The sequence below is a fragment of the Cydia splendana genome, chromosome 16 (assembly GCF_910591565.1).
Source record: "Cydia splendana chromosome 16, ilCydSple1.2, whole genome shotgun sequence".
NCBI lineage: Eukaryota > Metazoa > Arthropoda > Insecta > Lepidoptera > Tortricidae > Cydia > Cydia splendana.
Genome location: NC_085975.1, coordinates 9,313,073 through 9,327,332, shown reverse-complemented (window position 1 = coordinate 9,327,332; position 14,260 = coordinate 9,313,073). Strand labels below are relative to the sequence as shown.

The 14,260-nt window shown below is 37.7% G+C and overlaps 1 non-coding gene across 1 annotated transcript; it reads left to right on the top strand.

Annotated features, from left to right (window-relative positions):
* Positions 1–761: 761 nt before the first annotated feature.
* Trnak-cuu (transfer RNA lysine (anticodon CUU)) lies at positions 762–834 on the top strand. Its single transcript has one exon. It is a non-coding gene; the product is annotated as a tRNA-Lys (tRNA).
* The last annotated feature ends 13,426 nt before the right edge of the window (positions 835–14,260 follow it).

Sequence of the window (14,260 nt, the reverse complement as noted above, 5' to 3'; positions counted from 1 at the left end):
GGCGCCCTCATACTAAAAGAGTCGGGCGTAGCCCGAAGTACGAGGCTCGCTGTACGCGTTCCAAAGCCGGGCGCCTTCGGCGCACTTACACTAAAAGAGTCGGGCGTAGCCCGACGTACGAAGCACGATGTACGCGTTCCAAAGCCGGGCGCCTTCGGCGCCCTCATAGTAAAAGAGTCGGGCGTAGCCCGACGTACGAAGCACGATGTACGCGTTCCAAAGCCGGGCGCCTTCGGCGCACTTACACTAAAAGAGTTAGGCGTAGCCCGACGTACGAAGCACGATGTACGCGTTCCAAGCGCCCTCATACTAATTTTACATATGTGTATGTCTTGTATGTGTAATAAATAAATAATTAAACGTATAATTTCTTTTATTTTTATTTAGTGGGTTTTCCAAAACAATGGTACAGTTTTAGGGGGTTTTTAAGTTGAGCTCTAGGGGTAAAAAAAAAATTGGAGTTGGCAACCCTGCCAGCGCTGTCGTCAGACAGATAGAATCTAGCTTTCGAAGCCGGTGCACGTTCGCTTTGCTTCCGCGCAAGCTACTCTAAACGTAGCCGGCGAGTTTTTAAAAAGACGAATATTAGATTTTTCATTTTTTTTGTACTCGTTCAGTACTAATTCACTTTATTAGTGTATAAAATCTCCTTTGGGGGGCCTAGTTACGGCTAAAGCCGTAGCCGAAGAGGACCAGTCCGGCAGTTCCTGAGCGGGCCCAGCTGACGTCCTTCAGCGCGTCCGTCTCCCAACCCGCAGTGGGCCCGGCTAGCTTAGTCAGTAGAGCATGAGACTCTTAATCTCAGGGTCGTGGGTTCGGGCCCCACGTTGGGCGCCAGTGCTACGGGTAGGCGGATAGAATAAATGAAACTGTATGTTATTTAAAATACTGAACTAAATTTATTCTTCCGAATTTCCGCGGCAAGCACACGAATAAGTCGTAGGATAGGATTCGTCTTAGGCCGGTACTGATTTTGCTCCGAGGACAGTTCCACCACGCAAGTACTCCCCTGAAGCTGTGATGGGCATCTTTGCGCCGGGAGTAGCGCGGGGAGGCCTCTTTCAGTAGTTTTTATATTCATTTCTTGTTTAATTTTTTTAGATATATTTAGGGTTCTTAGTTTTAATTTAGTTTTATTCATAGATATATTTAGATCATAGGTTTAAAAAAATGCCATTATTGTATCTAAGATATGTTTTATGTTCTATTGCCCGTATTTTGTCTAATTGATCTGTGCCCTATTGCCGTTTCATTACAAAATGGTTACAACAGTAGGATGGTTAGGCTGTCATTTGGCCAATTGAACAGTCACTTTAGTAGATATAGACAGTACCTATAGGTAAAAGCTCAGTTTAATTTCCTCTGTGTGACTGTAGTGTATTTAAATGTGAAATAAATACAACAAGGACAATTGCAGACTTTAATTAAACAGGTCTCGAAAGCTTTAACAATTCCTACTCTATCCGATGATAAAATGAAATGGTTCGCACACATTAGATTTCCGTAGTCACCCTTATAGTTTGGCCATGTCCGTCTGTCTGTCCGTCTCCGGCTCTGCTCCGTAATCGTTAGTGCTAGAAAGCTGCCATTTGCCATTATTTATTTATTTAATAAAATACACAGGTATTCTTAAAAATATACATAGCCCCGCAAAACTCAACAGATACATAAATCATGCATGGCAACGGATATACCTAATACGTGTCTGTCATTATTATAATTATCTTTGTTTAACTATTTAGTAATAAGTTAGAATAGTCTGACGTCGTCGCCTGCCTTGTTCGGTTGTCTGTCGTGAACTGTGCCCTGTTTATGAAAAGCTTGTAACTTGTAATACAAGTGGAAGTCCCTTTTTGACAGCTTTTGTTAGAAAGGGACTTCCACTTGTATTACAAGTTAAAAGCTTTTGATAAACAGGGTATTGGTCTGATTTTTGTCTTGTGATTGTGATGTCGAATTTTAAATTTAAATGTCCGTCGTTCCAAATATGTATGTCAGTCAGCCAGTCAGTCAGTCGGTCTATGTCAGGTCACCACGGAGGTTGGAAGCCACGACAAAGTTGGAAAACGACAAACAATCTTTTGCTTGAAATAAGTCTTTGTTGGGTCTGTGTATAAACTAATAAACATATGTAAATCATTAAAAATATTCTTTAAGATGAGTTATGAACACCTCATTTTCTTAACGTAAATTAAACAAGTGAAGGCTTTACAATATGTATAATTTATGTTTCTTCTCGCAAATGCGATGAAAAACATTGTATGTTAACACGGGGGATATTAAAATTGTAAAGTTTAGTCGTAAAAATCCACTCTTTCGACGATGCTAGAGTTTTATAACTCTTGCTAGCAATTCGGTAAACATTGCCTTTATTTGAATAGAAAACTTTATTTCAGACATATTATCCATATTATTGGTTAGTAACAAAATAACAACACAAAATAAAACAATGAAAATAATGTTAGTATAGTTTGTAGGTTTCCAATAGAGCCCGACGGCTAATCCTATTGTCTATTGTTAAGTAAAACCGCACGTGCTACTTACCTGCAAATAAGTTTTTGGCAAAAATTTCATTTTTGGTACAAGCTTTTATCGCTGACTGTACTTTTCTTACGACAGACAACTAATACTCATCGAGAAAATTCAAAAAACCCCTAACACAATTAGGTTGAGTTGTTTCAACACAGAGTTCCTATAGCCACCTCCTGTCTCCATCATCAGATCAGTTCGACAGTACCATATTATTGTATTGTCATCAGAACTACATACAGCTGCCAATTTTCATGACGCTACGATCCTTGGAAGATGGTTAAATTAGTTACCTTAGATTCCATTACATAGCTAGTTACATACTACAAGTCGACCTAATAAAAGCTTGTTAAAAAGGGTCTTAATTATTCTATTTGGCACCTGAGCGCGGGCTAGTCCAACGCTCAAAAAACCAGTGTATGTGCGCTCTCCGATAACGCGCCTTTGTTACGCATCTCGATGACACATTTTAGACTGGTTCTGTAGCGTTCGACTCGCCGGCACTCAGTAACCGAAGTACTGAGCGCCGGCGAGTTGAACGGACCACACACATCGTAACAAAAATATTTATCCATTAGTTCATTTTGAATCTTATTGCAATTTCCATAGGAGTTGTAATTCAATTACCTGGGTAAAGTGAACGAACGATTTTTTATGCAGGTGGTTGTGGCACGTGGCACGAGCGGTTTTACTTAACAATAGACAATAGGACTAGCCGTCGGGCTCTATTAGAAAACTACACGCTATACCTATTGCTTAAGGCTAAAACGAAAATTAAAAATAATTTATTACCCATCCTAACTGCGCAGTCTATATTGCCCGTTCTTACCGGACATGTAATTTCATCCAGTTGTCAATGAAAAATACCAAGACTTTCGCGTTTCAATAGACGAGAATAATTTTTCGGTAAAATGTAGCGTTTTTAAATACCCGGAAATTATACTTTTCAACGGAAAGCCGGCTAGTAAATAGAAGTTTAAAATTCAAGGGATTCTTACATTGCAAAATAAGAACAAAAAAGAGTTAGAAAGCATTAAGAATTATTATAAAATTATGAACTACGAGTGTTATATACTTGACTATGAATTTGTAATAATTTATAATAGTACCAAAACGCGATAATCTTTTGACCACGCGGCCTCGGCCGCAACCGTCAGTTTACTGTAATTCGTATACCCACCTACTTATATGTATGTAATTTATGATATGTAGGTACGAGATTGAATGAAGATGAGAAGATGATAATTATATGAATGAATAAAGGTAAGAATGAATTACATAGTAACAAAGCTCAACAGGTGTTGACGAAGGCACGAGGTAGAAACGCCATTCACCTCACGCACAGATTGCTATTCCAGGCACGGTTTAATTTACATTTACTTCAATTTAGAAACACCGACTAGAATTTTTTATGGGATTTCATTTCGTGAAAAGCGATTTAAATGTGACAAAGCTTTTTTTATGGCACAAGACGCTCTTATATGCATGGCGCAAGTATGTTATACGATCTACATACGTACCTAAGTATTCATAATTTAATAAGATAACGAACGCTTTATTTTCATTGATTTTTACCTAATACGTACTTGATTAAGTTGTAAGCAGTAAAAGAGAGATGTAAGTGACTTTAATACCTAACCAAAAGTGTATCTGAGCCCTAAGAATGCCACAATAATAAATAATCAGGGTCCGATCACTGCTCACCACACATCGCATGTTACACCCACGCTCGTCAGTTATGAGATTGTACATCCCACGGAAGTGTGGAGGCCGGGGCTTCCTAAACGCCAAGGACCTCCACAACCGCGAGGTGTACAATCTCAGGAACTATTTCCTTAACAACGAGTGTGGGATGCATCGTGATGTGGTGGCAGTAGATAGGAACCTCACGCCGCTTTCCTTGGCAAACGAGAACTGGCGCAAACCTGTGGTACTAAGTACTGCGGATCGCAAGGCGGCATGGGAGAGTAAGGTGCTACACGGGCGGTTCTATAAGGCCCTCACGGGACCCGATGTGGACCTGCTCGCGTCGGTGAACTGGTTACGATTCGGGGACCTCTTCGGAGAAACCGAGGGTTTTTCCTGTGCAATTGCGGACGAAGTGATGATGACGAACAACTATCGGAAATATATCCTGAAGGACGGTACGGTCGACATTTGTCGGGCATGCCGCCGTCCCGGAGAATCACTCAGGCATATCATTTCCGGTTGTTCTCATCTTGCTAACGGCGAGTACTTGCACAGACATAATCTATAAATTGCTCTTCTATATGGCCTTGTGGACCGCGAAGTACCGTACTACAAGTACTTATCTGCGCCTGTTCTCGAGAATGGTCGTGCCACGCTCTATTGGGAACGATCTATCATCACTGACAGGACTATTGTAGCCAATAAGCCTGATATTGTGATAATAGATCGATCGCAACGCCGGGCCGTGCTCGTTGACATCACCATCCCCCTTGATGAGAATCTCGTGAAGGCCGAGAAGGACAAGTCCAGTAAGTACCTAGACTTGGCTCACGAGATTATTATTATTATTTTTATTATTTATTAGAGATAAATCACAATTAAGTACATAATATTTTGATCCAAAAGCATCGTTAAACCAGAATGGTTTGTCTCGATACTCCATTCCGCAGTACTTAAATACTTAAATATACAATAGACACTTAAAACACATCTAATTCGTAAACAGCATAATGAATATAACGATTGCAAAAAAATTGAGCGCATCGTTATCACACCGGCCGGCCGAGCAAGATAAGAACCGGTCGGCGCATAGGTACTCGGTACAGGCTGCTCCATTTACGCTAAATGGAATAACATAATTATGCATTTTAGTTAAAATAATTTAATTGTTTAAGCATTTCTTTTTTAAGAATATATCCTATATTATTTGGTGTTATCTTATCTTTCCAATCTTTAGGTAACTTATTTATTAAATCTGGTATGATATAATCTGATGTTCTTCTGCCATAAAAATTATTAAATTGGGGCTTTCGAAGCATTTGATTTCTTACTTGCCTCGTATTTATTGGATGAGAGATTAAATGCTGGATTTCATTTCTAAAGTATTGCTCTTTTAACATATGGTATTTAAATTTTGTGTGAACGGGTAGGACCTTACATGAAGTGAACAGGTCACTATCACACACACGATCCTCTTTAATTTTATAGGGTACTATTAACTTTAGCAGCCTAACCTGCAGCTTATATATTTTGTCAAGGTATGACTTAAATGTACGGCCGTAACTACTTAACCCATAGGAAATAATGCTTTCCACGAGTGCATTATAAACATCCAGTCTAATATTATATGGAATTCTATTTCGTAGAATATATATTTTTGCCATAACAGCTCGTAATTTAGTGCATACCGAGTCAATGTGGTCACCCCAGTTGAAGCGGTTGTCAATTATGACACCTAAATATTTTTGTTTACAAACTTGTTCCAAAGGCGTACACTTGCAATTTTGGTCAACATTCGGTAGAGAGTGGAGACACTGATGGTCGTGCCCTATAATCCTTACTGCTCTCACCGATCTTGATTGGCTAGAATGTATATGAAGCAATTTAGTTTTATTTGCATTTAGGACCAGCCCTGCGTCGTGAGACCATTTACATATGTTGTTAAAGTCAAATTGCAATTTCCTCTCTGCTACATTTACGTTTTTATCTGCAGCAATGAGGCAAGTGTCATCCGCAAATTGGTAGACACTACAATCTTTGATACAATTGTCCATATTATTTACGTAAGCTAAGTAGTGGAGTTAAGCTAAGGAGTGGATAACCGCCATGTGGGATGTTGATTCGACGATCACTGTCCCGATAGTCGTTTCAGTGAACGGTCTAATAGCGAAGAGTCTCGACCAACATCTTGAGAGACTCTCGCTAGGAGGTTGGATCAAGATGCAGAAGGCGGTGATTTTGGACACGGCGTGTATAGTCCGCCGGTTCCTCTCTCTGCAGCCCTGACCACCGGTAGCTTGGGCCTTGCCCCGCTGCTGGCGGCACCCTAGATTAGGTTTTTTATAATGTGTTTATATGTATTTTTTATTGTTTTGTAAGTGTTTTTATATTTTACTTTTCTATTCATATTATAAAAACCCTAGTCCAAGAAGGATGATGAATAAAGAGAATAAACGAAAAGAAAATAATCAAAATTGTAAACTTTTTGTGACTCTCACTTCCAATCCTTCTCATAATTATGCATGTCTATCAAATACTTCTCGAGATCTTTCTAATGAGCCTAAACTGCATGTTTTTGTTCTTCGTTCGAGGAATTCCTTCGGCCACCTTCCGACGGCATCGTCAGATCAGCTCCATGTTAACACATTATTGTATTGTCATTGGAATGACAGGGGGTAATTACTCCAAATTTCAACTGAATCAGAATAAAAAAGAAGTAGAAAAAAAAAGAAAAAACGAACAAAGGAAGTAATTCAAGTTACTAGATCAAACATTTAAACAAACAAAGAAACAAATATAAGTAGGTGAACGCAGTGAAGCTAAATAAAAGTGTGTACAAATTCCTCACAATCCCTCCCCTTGTTGATTTTTAAATCAATGTTACAAAGGGTGTAGCAGGATAGCCTTTGAAAAATAGCCCTTTGTCAAATTCGTATCATGTCTTGTGAATTTATCCAATACATACTTAATAATTATTAAAAAAACAAGTGGAGCGAAAGATATATCAAAGACTACAGACTTTCTTGGGGTTCCTATTATCTATTTGCTCAGTCCACACACTTTTCAATGACACTTTACCGTTTCCAGTTGTATTGATTCAGTAATAAAGCTATTCTGCAGTGTTTTATCATGGCCCATAACTTTTGCCAAATAAATACGCAATTTGGTGGTATTTATTAGCCATTTGGCAATATTTCGGGTAGCTTAGTACCTACTCCGGGGCGCGGCGCACTCCATTAAAGTTATCGTTTCTTTACTTTTCATACCTCCTATTTCACTATGTTTCGAGATTGCAAAATCAACCTTATGAATAACTGAATAAAATTTCCTAGTGAATAAATAACGATGCTATGTTTATTTATGTCGTAATTGAGAAGTCGAGTAACGTGACTCATTTTGGAACTTTCAGTGATTCGTTGTAAATGCTGTTACTACGTTTTAGACTCAAAGCTTGATTAGCTCTCAGAAAATTCTGACTCAGGACAAAGATTAATTAAATTATAAATGTCCATAATATCCAAAATTATTAGGCACTATTAACCTTTATACGTGTACGGCACCTGCCCACTTAATTATTTTATTGCTCAACTTCTAGGGCTTTCACATAATTATGAAGTTCAATATGATTATACATTTACGATGACTTAAAAAGGTTCACTTTGTATGCAAATAAGTACCATAGGTACCTACCATACCATCGGTTTTCATTGCTCTTGAGTGTTGTAAATCTCTTTCGAAACTAGATTAAGCGTATTCATAATGCTTCAATTTACCTGTTAATACCATGTGAGAGAAACTTCCGTTTTCGGACACATTCGGTTACCTTACTTTTAAACTGAATTTCGATTATATTCAGCAGGCGTATTATATGGATGGCTTTATCCACGTTATAAAATAACTGTCACTCTTTAACTCCGCGGGATAGAAAGTGACGGACACCGTTTTATCTCGCTGTCACGTAGACAAAAACAACCGTAATATCCGTGCAAATATAGTTTTAGGATAGTATAGGTACACTCGTTTCTCGACGCGTTTGCCTCGTTAGTTTTTTTACTCCGCTTGTATCGTCACGGTGGTTTAGATACTAGTTTTATATCTGCTCTCCGCACTGGCCTCTACTATCAAAACGTAACTGAAATTCTAATGTTTTGCGTCATAGCAATGTACAACATAATCTTTACTTTTCGGTTATGCAGTCCCTGGTTTATTTAATTGGCTTCAATTTTTTGAGCTATATTTTACTTACCTACAATTTGAGCGCGTACCTATGTTTGATCGGCGAAAGCGGTCATTCACGAGTCGAATACATATATCGAATATTATATTCGCTTACGAGTATAAATACTATAAGTAGGTACGTCAATCCTCGTACCTATTTATTTATTTCCAGCGTATTTGCGCATATAAAACGCTAGTATTAAAACTCCACGTTCCGCCAACGCGTAGCCAACGCCGGTGTGCCTATTAGGCTTTCAATTTTAATGAATCGGTCGTTCGTATCGGATTTAAAAAATACTCTTTTGCATTTTTCCAAACCAGCACGGGCTTAATTGAACAACTGGAATTCAGGGGAAAAATAATCAAAATTTATCTCCAACGGAAAACGTTTACGATTCGACGAATAGTGCACTTCCTTAATTAAATAGGTTTGGCCAGAGACAGGTCAATAAAACTACTGTCAAGTGTTTATTTACGTATTAAGTATACTTCACGCAGGTTTAGTGTGAGTTATAGTTTTTTTAATTGTTATTGAGTCATACGAACCAAGTTGGTTAATAAGTCAAATATTTATGTAACTATAAATTATTTTTACCTACTTCAAAAATGTTACATATTTAATTCATTGTATTCACGATCAAACATTTATATTTGAATTTTTAAAGCTGGGTTTAATTTTTAAATATCGTGACTGTATTTAAAGGCGGCGGTAGCTTTCATGCATTTGAGTCAAACAAAGCAAATGGTGGATAAATCTGTAATTTTACCGTATTTTAACATTAGTTTTGCTAAAAACTTCGCAAGTGTGATGAAAAACATTGTTTGTACACAAACAGGCTGTATTAAAATTGAAAACTCGAGTCATAAAAATCCTCTGACCACCGGACATCGGATTTCTATTGACTCTTGTTAACAATTTTGAAAACACCTATTCATTGCAAGTTTTTTTCCTTAAGATCATGCTATTACGCTTGACTTTTAAGATAATTTTGTTGAATACCTATTTACCACTCTGTGAAAGTTCATGAAACACAGAACAGACACGAAAATAAGAAAGGGAGTCGTCATGACTTTCTATTTCTTTATTATTTACTTGTCTCTGGTCTAGCTTTGTTATTGTTTTGATTAGATTTAGACTTCTACCATAAATCAGCTAACAAAAATGTTTTTGGCAATATTATAATTAATAAAGGTTTATTTTGCACTGTAATTAATTACAATAACGAACTTATAACGAACAATGTAATTATAACTGTACTAATAGGATCGAATACAATATCGGTACATTCGGCACCTATAATAGGTACCTAAGGTTAGAGGGATTAATTAATGTTGATATTCTATTTCACATCATTATTTTCGAACATAATATTGTATTGGATTTGAGTGTGGTAACATTTAGATTACTGAAGTGATAAATTAACTTATACTCGTAAGTAGGTAAATACGATGCTTTTTCTTGTCTCTCATATGTTGGTGTAAAAACATTTCTGTGATAAGAGCTATCTCCATAAGCGTCAGAGGTACGAGACGACGTATCAAAGCTTTTGAATGCGAAGACGGAGCAGGAATCCTCTACCACACCTCGGACACTGGCGAAACAAACGCGTTCCTACTCACACAGTCTAAGCTCGTGTAGGTGAACGCGTACCATGCTTGTGTGAGTGAGATAAGACGTGCTAGGGTTCCCGCCATTTTGTTGTCAAGTTCGATGACCTCAATGACTCAAAACTCATTGCGCGAATTAGGAAGAAATAAGAATAGTATTATGCTGTAAAGTGGGTATCTAAGCTCGATTTATACAATAGTTTCCTATTTTGAATCAGTATAAACGAAGTAACAAAATTTTTGTAAGGAAATTCAGGCCACCAAAATATTACGTAAGTTGAAAACATGATTTTTTGTTCATATAGATATTGTGTTGTTTTCAGTGTGATCTGATAGGTTTTGTAAATATTTGTTTAATATTTGAATATTTTACGTGGCCTCCGCTCTGCGCATCGCGTCGTCGCGTCCTTGCCAGCCGGTAACTGTGAGGTAACCGAGAGCGGGTGGGCGGCACTTTCAACGGGAGGCAGGGAGTGTCCATACTGTACGTTAGTACTCTTTATTATACTGTGCCTCTACTGCACATTATACTGAAGAGTGAAGATCCCTCAAGCAAAATATATTTAAGTATACCTATATCTATATTTTTTATGTAACTCCTACTGTCTCCTCCATATATTGATAATATTGTTTACGTCGAAATAAATCATTTATCATTGAATTCCCGCCATTCTTTAAATTCTTTAAATATAGAGTTAACTGGTATTATAGTCGTACGGTTTTAAAATGTCCTAATCCACTTGAGAGATTACTTGCCGAAGAATGGCATTGTTTTCTATTGTTAAACCAAACCGCTAATTATATCTAATCACTGTTTTTTTCAAGCCAGAAAATGTTTGACAAGGTAGACAATTTATATTGAGGATGTTTACGGTAAGTACTAAGTATAAGGGGGTGGAGGAATAGCTTCAGAGGTAGAGTTGAAATGGCAGGGTAGAGCTTTAACCTTTTCGACGCCAATGACCGATATATCCGCACCGCAGGTTCAACGCCAAAGACGGATTAATCGGTCACAAACTACAGAGCAAGATGGACCTACGTGCATATGCATAAAGTTCAATTTCAGTTTTGACACTTCGATGACGTGGCGTCCGAGTGACAGCTTTTGTGCTTGACACGGCGTCGAAAAGGTTAAGGATTTTATTCGAACGCGGCGAGCGTGGACTCGAGACTGAAGCCTCTCGAGCAACTAACACTAATGATTATGAATTGATTAGGTACATTAGCTTTTCTAAATAACCAGTATTGTAGAGGGTTCTTATACAATTAGAGCACTGTGCTTTAGAAACAAGAAGTTATACAAGCCACCGTGAATGGCACTATACCTGCGTCTGACGTATGATATAGAGAGCTATCGCCTTTTGTTCGTCGAACTTTACTGGTGGGTATCTTTATAGGTTTCGTCTAGACACCGGTGAGTGAGAGTCTTGATATTACCGAAAATTACCACAAATTATGGAGACATTGCCGGTTCCGGAAAAGTTCCGGGAAGTTCCGCACATAACTGAAAAATGTGGTCTTTTAAATTTATACAGTGTGTCCTTTGGACAAACCCTGAAATCCCACGAAGGGTTAAGGAATGCTCTAACGTTATTTTTTTAATTAGAACAAAAGATACATAAAAAAAATCAGACAAAAGTTACTTCCAATAATCGACAATAAAAAGAAACGTACTGTATTAATAAACATTGGCAGTGTTTTAGACAATTTGTTCGAACATGTTAGGCAATGACGGCTTTTATCAAAAGTCAGAATCTTATTAGGCAGTGTCATAAATAAAAAAGATAGTCAAAACGGTCGAAGAAGGTAACACATACAGGCTGCTCCAAAGTAAAAAACCGGAAAAGTGCGAGTCGGACTCGCCCACCGAGGGTTCCGTACGTTTTAGTAGGTATTTGTTGTTATAATGACAACAGAAATACATCATCTGTGAAAATTTCAAGTCTGGCTATTACGGTTCATGAGATACAGGCTGGTGACAGACAGACGGACAGACGAACAGTGGAATCTTAGTACCGTTTTTAACCTTTGTGTACGGTACCCTAAAAATCGTAATTTGTTAATTTCTTCTTAACCGCTACACCGGTTGTTATGATTTATTTGTATACTGGTTCTAAATACCCTAAAATGCATATGTACTTTTCGGTTTTGTCCAATGGCTATTAACATCAGTCTATTTGACACTGAAAAAAGTACGAATACCTTTTTAATATGGGAAAGTCAACGGTATTCGTAAAAACGACGATATTCGAAAAAACGAATATTCATATTAGCAAGTATTAGTTGCATCACTACCTTGATCCGATTCTAGCTAGACGCCTTCTTTAACTAGATTATATCTAGGTAATATCTGGCGCACATCGAAACGATTCTCGATCGAAGGGGCGACATCGCATTTCAGAGTTCTACGAGACGCGACTAAAGTCATATTCGTAACAGGTATCACATTTTTGGTTATTCTCCACTCTCCACTACTACAACAATTTTAATAAGTCAAAACACTCATTTCTTATTTTAGGGGGAAATTGGGGGGCTAAAAGGGTTAAGCTGAATTTATATTTACATATTGAGCTTTCCAATGTGATTAAAATTAAACAAGGGACTGTATACCTGAGTAGGTAAGTTTATGGTTTTATTTTCAACCAGGGGGCCGATTTTTGAATTTCGACCGCTCGATTTCGTGTATTTCGTTCAATAATATCTCCAGTACCCGGCATTTAAATTCTACTAATAGAATTGAAAAATTTGAAAACGAGTGGTCAATACCACTCGATTCCCAATTTCTATCACTCGTATTTAAAAAAATTGCGTTTCACTGTTTTCCGCCGATTTTCGAGTGACGAAATCGAGCGCTCGAATTTCAAAAATCAGCCCCCAGATACCCTCACGCGTTTCCCAGATAAAGGGTCTTGACAGACAAACAGACGGACGGATGGACGGACAGACGGACAGACGGACAGACGGACAGACGGACAGACGGACAGACGGACAGACGGACAGACGGACGGATGGACAAACGGACAGACGGACAAACGGACAGACGGACGGACGGACAGCAAAGAGTTCCTATAAGGGTTACGTTTTTTCCTTTTGATGTACGGAACCCTGAAAACCGGTGAAAATTATGGAAACATATTTGAAATGGCGTTTGATATTACGTCCTTGAATGCTTGGACGCGTATATAGGTTAAATTTCAATATTAATAAGATGTTGTCAGCTTTATATAACGTCCCGGAATAAAAAAAATCCGTGTTCACAGACTGAGCAAACTAAATGATATTATAAAATAAATTTTCCAGTACATATGGTCCTATTTTCCCGCACTAGTACGTAAAATAGCACTTTTCGTGCGATGTCAAAAAGTTTAAAGGGCCATATATACTGTAAAACGTTGTACGAGACACGTGCGAATACTCAACAATGCAACTCGTGTCGATTTAAAACACTCCCTTCGGTCGTGTTTTAATTTATCGCCACTCGTTTCGAATTTACTCTTTTCCGCAGTTGTATCGTAAATAACTATTCAAATAATAATAAAAAAAGTTTGTGATTAAATGTGTACAATTTGATTTACTCTAGAAACCACAAAATGATTTCTAGATCTGTACTATCTGTTGGACCGTTTCTCATACAAGCAATGGAGACAGCTCACAGTGTATTTAAATGTATTTGTAAAGTCAGCCGTTTCAATTGCTTGAAATGAATAATAATATTCAGAAGTCTAGAACACGTAGGCGGTAGGCGGTAGTCTTAGACACGGCGCGGATTGTCAGGCGGCTGTCCGGTGGTTCCTCTCTCTGCAGCCCTGACCACCGGCAGCTTGGGCCTTGCCCCGCTCTAGGTTAGGTTTTTTATAATATGATTTTATTTTTATACATATATATTATAAAATAACCTAACTTAAGTTAAAAGAGAAATAAAGATATAAAGAAAAAGTCATATGTATTTCATCAATACTATATTTTTCCAAGAATATGTACCTACCTAAACCTTTATTATTACAATATCGGAAATACATTTTCGTACAGTATTTGTAGGTATTCATGCCATCTCATCTCGTACAAGAGAAACTGTTATATAAGGTAATGTCGATAAGAATATTTAAGTTATTTTTAACAATTAGTTTATTTATTTTAGATGCTTACATTAAATATCTAATTATAACAGTCCGCTTTCAAAGTCCATGGCATCCAAAAATATCCGTAGATATTCACA